Source organism: Gopherus flavomarginatus, chromosome 10 (assembly GCF_025201925.1).
Source record: "Gopherus flavomarginatus isolate rGopFla2 chromosome 10, rGopFla2.mat.asm, whole genome shotgun sequence".
Taxonomy (NCBI): Eukaryota; Metazoa; Chordata; order Testudines; family Testudinidae; genus Gopherus; species Gopherus flavomarginatus.
The window spans coordinates 29,649,301-29,659,516 of record NC_066626.1 but is presented as its reverse complement, the minus strand read 5'-3'; the positions used below and the strand labels follow the sequence as shown (position 1 = coordinate 29,659,516).

Below are 10,216 nucleotides of genomic sequence, written 5' to 3'. Positions count from 1 at the left end.
AAAAACCCGATGCAGCCCTCAGGCCAAAAAGTTTGCCCGCCCCTGTTTTAGTTAAAGATTGTTACAAGGAAGAGGGAGAAATTGTCCTCTTTAACCTCTGAGGAGAGGACAAGAAGCAATGGGCTTAAATTGCAGCAAGGGCGGTTTAGGTTGGACATTAGGATAAACTTGCTGTTGGGGTGGTTAATCACTGGAATAAATTGCCTAGGGAGGTTGTGGAATCTCCGTCATTGGAGATTTTTAAGAGCGGGTTAAACAAACACCTGTCAGGGATGGTCTAGAACAGTGGTGGGTCACCTGCTGCCTGTGGGCTGCATGCAGGCCATCAGGGTAGTCTGACTGTGGGCTGCGAGACATTTTGCTTTTGTTGACTGTCTGCAGGCATGGGCACCCCAGCGCCCAGTGACCATGCTGGCTGCCGCTTCCCACAGCTCCCATTGGCTGGGAACGGTGAACTGTGGCAACTGAGCTGCAGGGGCAGAGCTGTCCTTAGGCATACGCAGCATATGCAGCTGTGTAGGGCACCATGAAATTTGGGGCACCAAATTGCCCCAAATTTCATGGTGCCCTAGGCAGCTGCATGCTGCATACGTGGCAGCACCAGCTGCGGCTGTCCCACTGCAAGGGGCAGGGCTGTCCCTAGGGAGATATGGGGCCCCGGACAACTCCCTGCGCCCCACCTCCTACCCTTTCCCCCTGTCTGCCCCCAGCCCGCCCCCATTCCACCCCTTCCCCCCAGCAACCCCGAACTCATCGGCAGCAGCGGGAAGCAGAGCAGCCCACTCTACTCCGCCAGCTCCCAGCCGGGTCACTCCACTTTCCGCCGCCGGTGAGTGCAGGCCCCCCTCCACCACTCACCATCAGCAGGAAGCAGAGTGTCGCGGCCCCAGCCCGCTCTGCTTCCCTTGACCCGGCCCCATCCGTGTCGCTCGGGGGAGAGGAGGTGTTGGGGAAAGGTTCCCCACCCCCCGCACTCACTGGCGGCAGGAAGCAGAGCACCACAGCTGGGAGCTGTGGGAGTGGAGCGGGCTGCTGTTGGGCTGCTGCACCTCACGCCACTGCTGGTGAATGTGTGGGGGATCCCTTCTCCCAAGCCCCCTCCCCCAAGCGACACGGCTGGGGCCGGGGGGGGGATGGAAGTGGAGCCAGCTGCTCCCAGCCCCCTACTAATCCCCAGGGCCACTTTGGGTCTGTGGGGCCCCCAAAAGTGCCCCCCACTAGATCCTGCCTCCCAGGCCCTGGGGTGGGAGGCCTGGGGCCCAACACAGCTCCCCGAGGGGGGACTGCATAGGGCACCCAAATGGCTAGGGACAGCCCTGTGGAGAGCTGTGCCTGCAGATGGTCAATGTCAGCAAAATGTCTCACGGCCCACAATCGGATTACCTGATGGGCTGCATGCACCCACCACTGGTCTAGGACGTAATCCTGCCATGAGTGCAGGGGACTGGACTCCATGATCTCGTTTCATCCAATCCTATGATTTGAAGCATTTGCCCAGAAGTACTCACTTTACAAACTGCAGCAGGCTGTACAGCCTGACTCTGGTGACCAGATGTCCTGATTTTACAGAGACAGTCCCAATTTTGGGATCTTTTTCTTATATAGGCTCCTATTACCCCCCACCTCGTCCCGATTTTTCACATTTGCTGTCTGGTCATTCTAGCCTGACTATAGGTTTCCAGGCACTGAGGTCCAAGAAACGCTGGCTGGTCTCTGGCTGATTAGGTGACGGTGCCACGGAGGCAGGAGGGATGACCTAAACCAGGAACAGCTGAGCCACGTGGTTTCTGAGAAAGGACTCCTGGAGCTGGAAGGCAGCGATTGAGAGGAAAGCGAAAGTTAAAGCAGCTGGAGGAGGGGAAAAGGACGTTTCGTTGAGCAGCTGTGACCCTGGCCGTGTGCCCTCTCTGGGTAACGGGCTGATTTTCCCCCCACTTCCCTATCACATTCTGTTAGCTCAGCATTGCCTCGGTGGGTGACCAAAACAGTGTTTGAATCATTTAACAAATGCTCTTCTTGAAAGTCTGCTGGGCTTCTTGACCACCTGATGCATTTTTAACCTGTTGTTGTGCCACAGGCCTTTCCTGTCATTTGAGTGCTTGACTTTTCAACCTGATGCTGTTCCTTCAAGGTGTGTTGTAATAATACAGAGGCTTCGCCTGCGGTATAGAGTGCAAGGAACATGTCCAGCTGAATATACTACCATCCTCCTGGCTTATACATGCAGCCTAGAGCCCTTTCAGTGCAAAGGATTCCAAAGCAAGTTTACACCAATGACCCATGGAGTGCCATCAGTTTTTAAGCAGAACACACCCATTGAGTTCCCCCTTAATAAAATTAAAGCATGGTATGGTGCACTGCATATACAAGCATCACTGAATTGTAGTCACCTCTGGGGTGGAAGATGGGTGTCAGGTAGTTGCCAGCACATTTCACAATGCTAGTGGAAGAGAAATAATGTTTTTGTTTATAGACATGCTTGTCACTAAGACACTGATTAAAAGAGCAGAGACACAGGATCAATATTTTGAAAACAGCAAAAACAATTTTGATCCATCATAAAAATACAACCATAATATCTCCTTTGTTGTTGCAACATGATTTTGCAATTCTTGTGTTGGTAATAAAACTAGAGGTGTTACATATGTGTTAATAGAAAATTGGGGTGGAAATGAGCTATTGTGAATTTTATTAAGCACTGACAACATGCTTGACACTGTACTATACGCACAATACAGGCAGTCACTCCAAATCTAGACAAGATGGATTCAAAGCAGACAGGATGCACTGAGAAGTACAGAGGAGGAAATAATCATGATGTTTTTGTGTGTGTGATGACTTCTTGAGTCATTTCTTCTGGGTACTTGTGGAAGAAGCGACCTTTCATGAGGGCGTCTGAGTTATAGAAACACTGGTTGCCATGGCATGGTTAGGTTTGCAGCTACACTTTCTTTCTAAATCTTCTTACACCGCCATTATTTCTCCTAATGTTTAGTAGGGAATGAGCTATTGCTCTGAATATTTTGGGGGTTCCTCACACATAGAAGTTTTTTTTTGTTCTTAAGAGTTGAAAAACTCTAGGATAAAGAGCTGTCATATAAAATGCTGTCAAAAATGACCCACTTTTTACATTTGGAATAAAATATCTCGTGGTTTGTCAACCACCAGTTAAAGACATGCAATGCTGGCATTTGTTGGCATGTACATGGTGGAAGCCAAACATAATTTGATTCTGAACTGCTTAAACTGTTTAAAATTAATTAAAGGTTCACTGTACGTGGATGGAAGTAAACTTCACCAGATTCTGTATTATACAATGGGAGGAAATAAGATGCAAAAGGTTAAAATAGGACATACAAATATAGTTGGCCTTTCCGATTTCTAAACTATAACCAAGATTTCCATGTAAGATACAGTAGTTTTTGACTGGTGAATAACTGCAGCCAGAAATCAAAGAATGTGCCTTATAGTCTTCCTTGACATTTAGCATTGTTCCCCCACTGGATTTTCTGATAGTTTCTTTTTGTTTCATGTTTTCTTTCCTTTATGATTTTCTTTGGTCCATTGTATTAACTGATATTCAGAGAAATAGGGGCATATCTTTTTCCCCCTGAACAGGAATAAAAGATTGGCAAAACAACGGAAGAATAAAATTTTGGGCTTTGGAACAGGCCTCCAGTACATACGCCTCCTTTCCTGTTTTACTTTGAGATCTGTCTATAAACAATTTTCAAAATGTCACTGTCAGGGAACAAACTCCAGATGCAAAGTGCATATGGTAAACCTTGTGGATTGTAATCCTGCTGAGGTCTGGGTATAAGTATTGTCTTTTTAAGTAAAAGAGCCAGGTGGCAACTGAAATTTTCATGTTTCTGGTTAATTTGTTGCATTGTGATGATGTGGCAAAACTCTAAGTTCAGCATATTTGTCATCTTGTGATTGTTAGAAAATTTTTGACTTTGCAGCTGCAAAGTACAATGAAAGTGAAAGTGCAGTTATCAGCTGCTGTGTCCCTGCTGAGCTGGTCCGCTAGTGTATTCTTGACACTGGGAAGGTGACAAGCTTCCAGGTGCATTTTGTGGCTGATACAGAAGTCCCATAGATGGAGTGCCTCTTGACAGAGAGTCGACAAGCACGCTCCCCCTTGCCTATCGATGTAGAACATCGAAGCTGTGTTGTCCGTCAGGACTTGTACCACCTTGCCCGCCAGGTGGGGCAGGAAGATTCCACGTGCCAGCCAGACTGCTCGGAGCTCTTTGACATTTATGTGTAACTTTGCCTCCTCCAGGGACCACATCCCGTGTCTGGAGGTCACCAAGATGCGCACCCCAGCTGAGGTCTGAGGCGTCCAACACCAACTTGATGGAGTGAGGGGCTGTCGAACTAAACCCCTTCCAGGACTATCCTGGAGTCAGCTGAGGTCTGAGGCGTCCAACACCAACTTGATGGAGTGAGGGGTTGTCGAACTAAACCCCTTCCAGGACTATCCTGGAGTCAGTCCACCATCGCAGCGAAGTAAGTATTGCCTGGGGAATGGTAACAATATTTTCCAAAAGGTCTCGGGACTGGGAATAGACCATCCCCCGCCATTGTTGCAGGGGCCGCATTCAGAGACTGGCATGGCATACCACGCTGCCATGTGACCCAGGAGGCGCAGACAGACCCTGGCTGTAGTCAGAGGGAACGCGGAGACTTCTGTGATGAGGTTCGTCAACATGTGGAACTTTTCCAGTGGCAGGAACACCCTGGCACAGGTCAAGGACCACTCCAATGAACTCTATCCTCTGCAGTGGCACTAATGTCGACTTTTTGTTGTTTACCAGTAGGCCCAGAGAGCAGCATGTGGCCTGAAACACAGTGACATCCCTTTGGACTTGAGACCTGGAGCTGCCCTTGATGAGCCAGTCGTTGAGGTATGGGTCGATCGGAATACTCTGGCGCCTGAAATAAGCTGCTACCACTGACATACACTTGGTAAACACTCGGTGCTGTTGCCAGGCCAAACAGGAGGACCGCAAACTGATAATGGTGGGGCCCCCTGTAAACTGGAGGAAGAGTCTGTGCCCTTGAAAGATCGCTATGTGGAAATACGTATCCTTCAAATCGAGGGCGGCATATCAGTCTCCCAGATCAAGGGAGGGGATAATAGAAGCCAGGGAAACCATGCAGAACTTTAACTTCTTTAGGTACTTTTTGAGGTCTCGCAGGTCCAGGATGGGCTGTAGACCACCCTTGGCCTTTGGGATTAAGAAGTACCGGGAAAAGAACCCCTTGTTCCTGTACTAAAGAGGAACTTCTTCCACCGCACCCAGCTGTAGTCACCCCTCTACCTCCTGCATGAGGAGACTCTGTGAGAGGGGTCCTTAAAGATGGATGGGGAAGGCGGGTGGGAAGGGGAGGGCAGAAAGGAACTGGAGGGTATAACCCTGTTTCACTGTGCTGAGGACACATCGGTTTGAGGTTCTAGCCATCCAGGCAGGGAGGAAGAGGGTAAGGTGGTTGGAGAACACAGGGAAGGACAGATCCAGGGAATAGTCTGGTAGTTTGCCCTTGGGCACACCCTCAAAATGGCCCCCTGCTTATTACGAGTTGAGCCCAACTGGGCAGATCATGGAGGCGGCTGGCTCGGGTGGCGCTTGTAGCCGTTGGCTCATTTATGGGGCTGGTCCTGCCGAGGCTGACGCCCCTGGCCCTGTGACCAGGGCCGGCTTTAGGCCGATTCGCCCGATTCCTGGGAATCGGGCCCCGCGCCTAAGAGGGCCCCGCGCTTTAGCCGCCTTTTAAATTTTTTTACTTACCCTGGCTGCGGTCTGCTCCAGGGTCTTCCATGGCCCCGCTCCCCTGACCAAAGCACCGGCGGGAGCCTGGCTGCCCCACAGCTCCGCTCTCTCAGCTGGAGCTCTGACCAGAGCGCCGCAAGCCCCGCGGCCCCACTCTCCTGGCTGGAGCTCTGGCTGGAGTGCGACAAGCCCCGCGGCCCCGAGGCCCCGGCTGGAGCTCTGGCCGGAGCGCGACAAGCCCCGCGGCCCCGGCTGGAGCTCTGGCCGGAGCGCGACAAGCCCCGCGGCCCCGGCTGGAGCTCTGGCCGGAGCGCGACAAGCCCCGCGGCCCCGGCTGGAGCTCTGGCCGGAGCGCGACAAGCCCCGCGGCCGTGCTCTCCTGGCTGGAGCTCTGGCTGGAGCACGGCAAGCCCCGTGCCTCCGGATGGAGCTCCGGGCCCTTTAAATAGCCCCCAGAGCCCTGGGGTAGCAGGGGGCTCTGGGGGCTATTTAAAGGGCCAGGGCTCCAGCTGCCTCTGCCACCCCGGTCCTTTAAATAGCTGCCGGAGCCCCGCTGCCCCCATGCATTCCCCAGGGCTCCCACGGCTATTTAAAAGGTCCGGGGCGGGGTAGAAGCAGGGGAGTCCCGGGCCCTTTAAATAGCCCCCAGAGCCCTGGGATAGCGGGGGGCTTGGGGGCTTTTTAAAGGGCCAGGGCTCCAGCTGCCTCTGCTGCATCCCCTGCCCTGCCCGCACCAGCCCCGCCCCCCCGGTGCCTGCAGTCAGCTCTGCACCCCCTGCCCACAGCCAGCCCCTACCAAACCCCCTGCCCTGTCTCCAGCCAATCCCTGCCACAAACCCCTGCCCGCACCTGCCCTGCACTGCCCGCCCTGCCCTGTCTCCAGCCAACCCCTGCTGCACCCCCCTGCGTGAAGCCAGCCAGTCCCATACTCCTGTCTCCAGCCCTGCCAACCCCTGCTGCACCCCCCTGTGGCCCTGCCTGAAGCCAGCCCGCCCCACACTCCCCTGTCTCCAGCCAGCCCCGCACCCCTTGCCCTGCCTGCAGCCAGACCCTACTTCCAGTCAGCCCCTGCCCTGCCTCGAACCAGCCCCATGTCCACTGCTGCCCTGCAGTTCCCAGGCCAGTAACCTGCACACCTGCTTCAATGAGGGGGGCAGGAAGCAGCGGGAACCTACACATGTGCATGCCCCCAGGGAGTGGCGGGGACCCACACATGTGAAACGGCAGTCATTAATAACCAATCAACAGCATATATGATGCAATGTACATAATATACAATTTTATTATTTATATAGTTATGGAAAGTAAATAATACATGGAAGAAATGGAAGACTTTTTTTACACTTTTTTCTTTTTAAGTCATCCCTGCCAGGGCCCCGCCAAAAGTGTTCGAATTGGGCCCCGCACTTCCTAAAGCCGGCCCTGCCTGTGACTGCTGCAGTTTGAACCACTTACAGGCTAGGGCTGGGCCATAGAGACCCAGGGTTTTTTTGGTGGTGAGGGTGTGATGTTGCACCCCATAATGCTTCATGGGAATATGCTTATGAATGTATATATGACATAACTGGAATATGTTTTATGCTACATATGCCATGTAACATATCTCTATAAAGGTTATGATCTACTGAATATATTCATCCTATTTGTATGCATGTATCAAAGTTATGAATATTGGCTATGTACTTGTTTAATTTTAAGTAGTTTCAGTGAAGCAGTTGGTCAGCTTCCTGAGAAAAGACTATTTTCAGCAAGTGCCCAATTAAGAAACACTTAAGCTCACAATAAACTTGGAGACACCAATCCACATCTGAGCTTTCCCAGGAATGTGGCCTGGCTGGTAAGGAACTTAAGTCATCCATGGACATGTGACTCCAAAAGTCCATCTTATAGAGGGGATTCTACACAAGGGGAGGGAGGGATTTAGATCCACAAGGAGAAACTATATAAATCCTTGGGAGACACCTTCATTTTTGGTCTTCAGCTGGCTCAAGAGACAGTCTCTCCACCCCCAAAGAATACCTGAAAGAAACTGGAACAAAGGACAGTAACCATAAGGGTGTGAGTGATTGCTGGACCCAGACTAGGAGGCTAGTCTGTAAAAGAAGCTTGCTGAAACATCTCTGAGGGTGAGATTTAACCTGTAATCATTTTCTTACTGTATTAGGTTTAGACTTGCGTGTTTTATTTTGCTTGGTAATTCACTTTGTTCTGTCTGTTATTATTTGGAAACACTTAAATCCTACTTCTTGTATTTAATAAAATCACTTTAACTTATTAATTAAGCCAGAGTATGTATTAATATCTGGGAGGTGGGGAACAGCTGTGCATATCTCTCTATCAGTGTTATAGGGGGCGAACAATGTATGTGTTTACCCTGTATAAACTTTATTACTGGGGTTTGGACCCCACTGGGAGCTGGGCATCTGAGTGTTGGAGCCAGAAACACTTCTTAAGCTGTTTTCAGTTAAGCCTGGAGCTTTCAGGGGACGTAGTTCAGACTGGGGTCTATGTTTGTAGCAGGCTAGCATGTCTGGCTCAAATTAGGCAAGGTTCTGAAGTCCCAAACTGACAGGGAAAACAGGCTGAGAGGTAGTCTAGGCATATCAGTTGGCAGTTCCCAATGGGTTTTCTATGATCCAGCCCATCACAGCGGGCGTCCTGGAGGCCATGCAACTTGATGTCTCTTTGCTCCGCAAACAGGGCCTAGCCATCGAAGGGCAGGTCTGCTGAGCCGGTGGACAACCCAGAGAGGAGCAGCCGAGAGGCTCGCTGCATGGAGATAGCGGAAGCCATGGTGTCGTCTCTCATGAAGGATAGCTCGGAAAGCCTCGGGGAGCGACCCTTTGAATTGGCCATGGCTTGCCACATATTGAAGTCATATCGGCCAAGGAGGGCTTGGTGGTTGGCCACTCTCAGCTGAAGGCTGGAAGACGAATAAACCTTTTGCCCGAAAAGATCCAGCCTCCTCGTGTCTTTATTTTTTGTGGTGGCCCCGGGTTTTCCCTGTCTCTCCTTGTGGTTAACCCCCTCAACCACAAGAGAATTGGTGGGTAGGTGGGAGTATAAGTACTCGTGCCCTTTGGTTGGCATGAAGTACTTGTGTTTGGCTCTTTTAGAGATGGGGGCCAGGGAAGAGGGGGTCTGCCACAGGGCATTAGTGATTTTAGAAATCCCTTCATGAAGGAGTAGAGCCATGCTGGCAGGAGCTGCGGAGCAGAGGACGTCGAAGAGAGAATCCGAGGGCTCTTCCAATTCCTCTTCCTGAAGCCCCAGGTTAGAAAAGACCCTCTTCAAATGTTCCTGGTATGCCTTGGCATCATCCTGAGGAACTGGGTAAGGAGGCCCTGTGATAGCCTTGTCTGGTGCCGATGAGGATGATGCCAGTGCCCCAGGAACCATTGGTGGTCCAGCAGCTTGCTCCCCTGGGTCCTCCTGGACCTAGGGGGGTCTTACCCTGCAAAAGTCTCCAGCACCAGATAGGGATAGGATCCCAAGGCCGCTGGCCTTTCCAAGGCTCACAAAACCAATCAGGCAGCCTGGGAAGGCTAGATGAACCCCCAAGGGTTCCATGGGTACCATGGTACCGGCCACTGTGCTTGGGGCTATTGGACAGGTTTCAGTGCTGATAATGTAGTTGTACTGGGTCTTGTCCCACAGTCAGTGAACCCTGCTCAAAGCTAAGCTGGAGCTACTAGTAGAGCAGTTGGTCCTGGGCGACGGGGATCCCAGTCCAGCTGAGCAGTGGCTCTTATCTGACTGGTCCCAATCACTGCATCTCAAAGCCAACCTAGTGAGACTGTCTTGGTCAGGCTCTCTGGGACTGACAGCGTTGGGTGGATCTGTGTTGGATACCCAGCAATCCAATCCTCATGCTACTCGACTGGTACCGGGACTTCATATGGGATCGGGAGCTACTATGAGCTGATTGCCAGGAGGATTGTCCTGAGGAGGGTGACCTTCCTTTTGGAGATGGGCGATGACGGGCCAGTGATTGGAGGTCTTTGGTCCCCGATTAGTCCTGGGATCAGTCCTGGGCCTTGAAGATGGTCAGGGCTGGTTCCGGAGTTCTTGCCAGGTGGCATGTGCCTCAGAGGGTCTGTGCCAATCTACTAGCGAGGTATGGCTCGAGTCCCTTGATCAGTGCCCCCAGTGTGGGGACTGAAGGGGGCTCAGCTGAGCCTACCTCTCCCGTCCTGTGGGCTGGCAAATGCTGGTGGGATGTCCCTCTCGATGGGGAACGGTGCCGCTGAGGCGGGGACACACGAATAGGTCCCAGTGCAGATTTTCCCCAAGACTAGGGTACTGCAGGAGCTGGTGTGGGTAGCACCGGGAGTGTCAGGATCGCCTGAGCTGCTTGAAGGGCTTCGGGCACCGATGGCACCTGAAGCTGGCTGGTGCCTGCATCACTATCCAGAATCTCAGGCAAGGTATGGGAT

At 52.0% G+C, this 10,216-nt stretch overlaps 1 long non-coding RNA gene across 4 annotated transcripts; it reads left to right on the top strand.

Moving 5' to 3' along the window:
• Positions 1-232: 232 nt before the first annotated feature.
• On the top strand, positions 233-8,808 carry LOC127058983 (uncharacterized). 4 transcript variants are annotated; one of them, XR_007776513.1, is made up of 6 exons: positions 233-829; positions 1,664-1,971; positions 4,289-4,515; positions 4,824-4,913; positions 7,762-7,906; positions 8,481-8,808. It is a non-coding gene; the product is annotated as an uncharacterized LOC127058983 (long non-coding RNA). The 4 variants fall into 4 exon arrangements; XR_007776516.1 differs by lacking the exon at positions 8,481-8,808 and adding an exon at positions 8,431-8,478; XR_007776514.1 differs by lacking the exon at positions 1,664-1,971 and having other exon boundaries at positions 8,481-8,803.
• Positions 8,809-10,216: the final 1,408 nt, after the last annotated feature.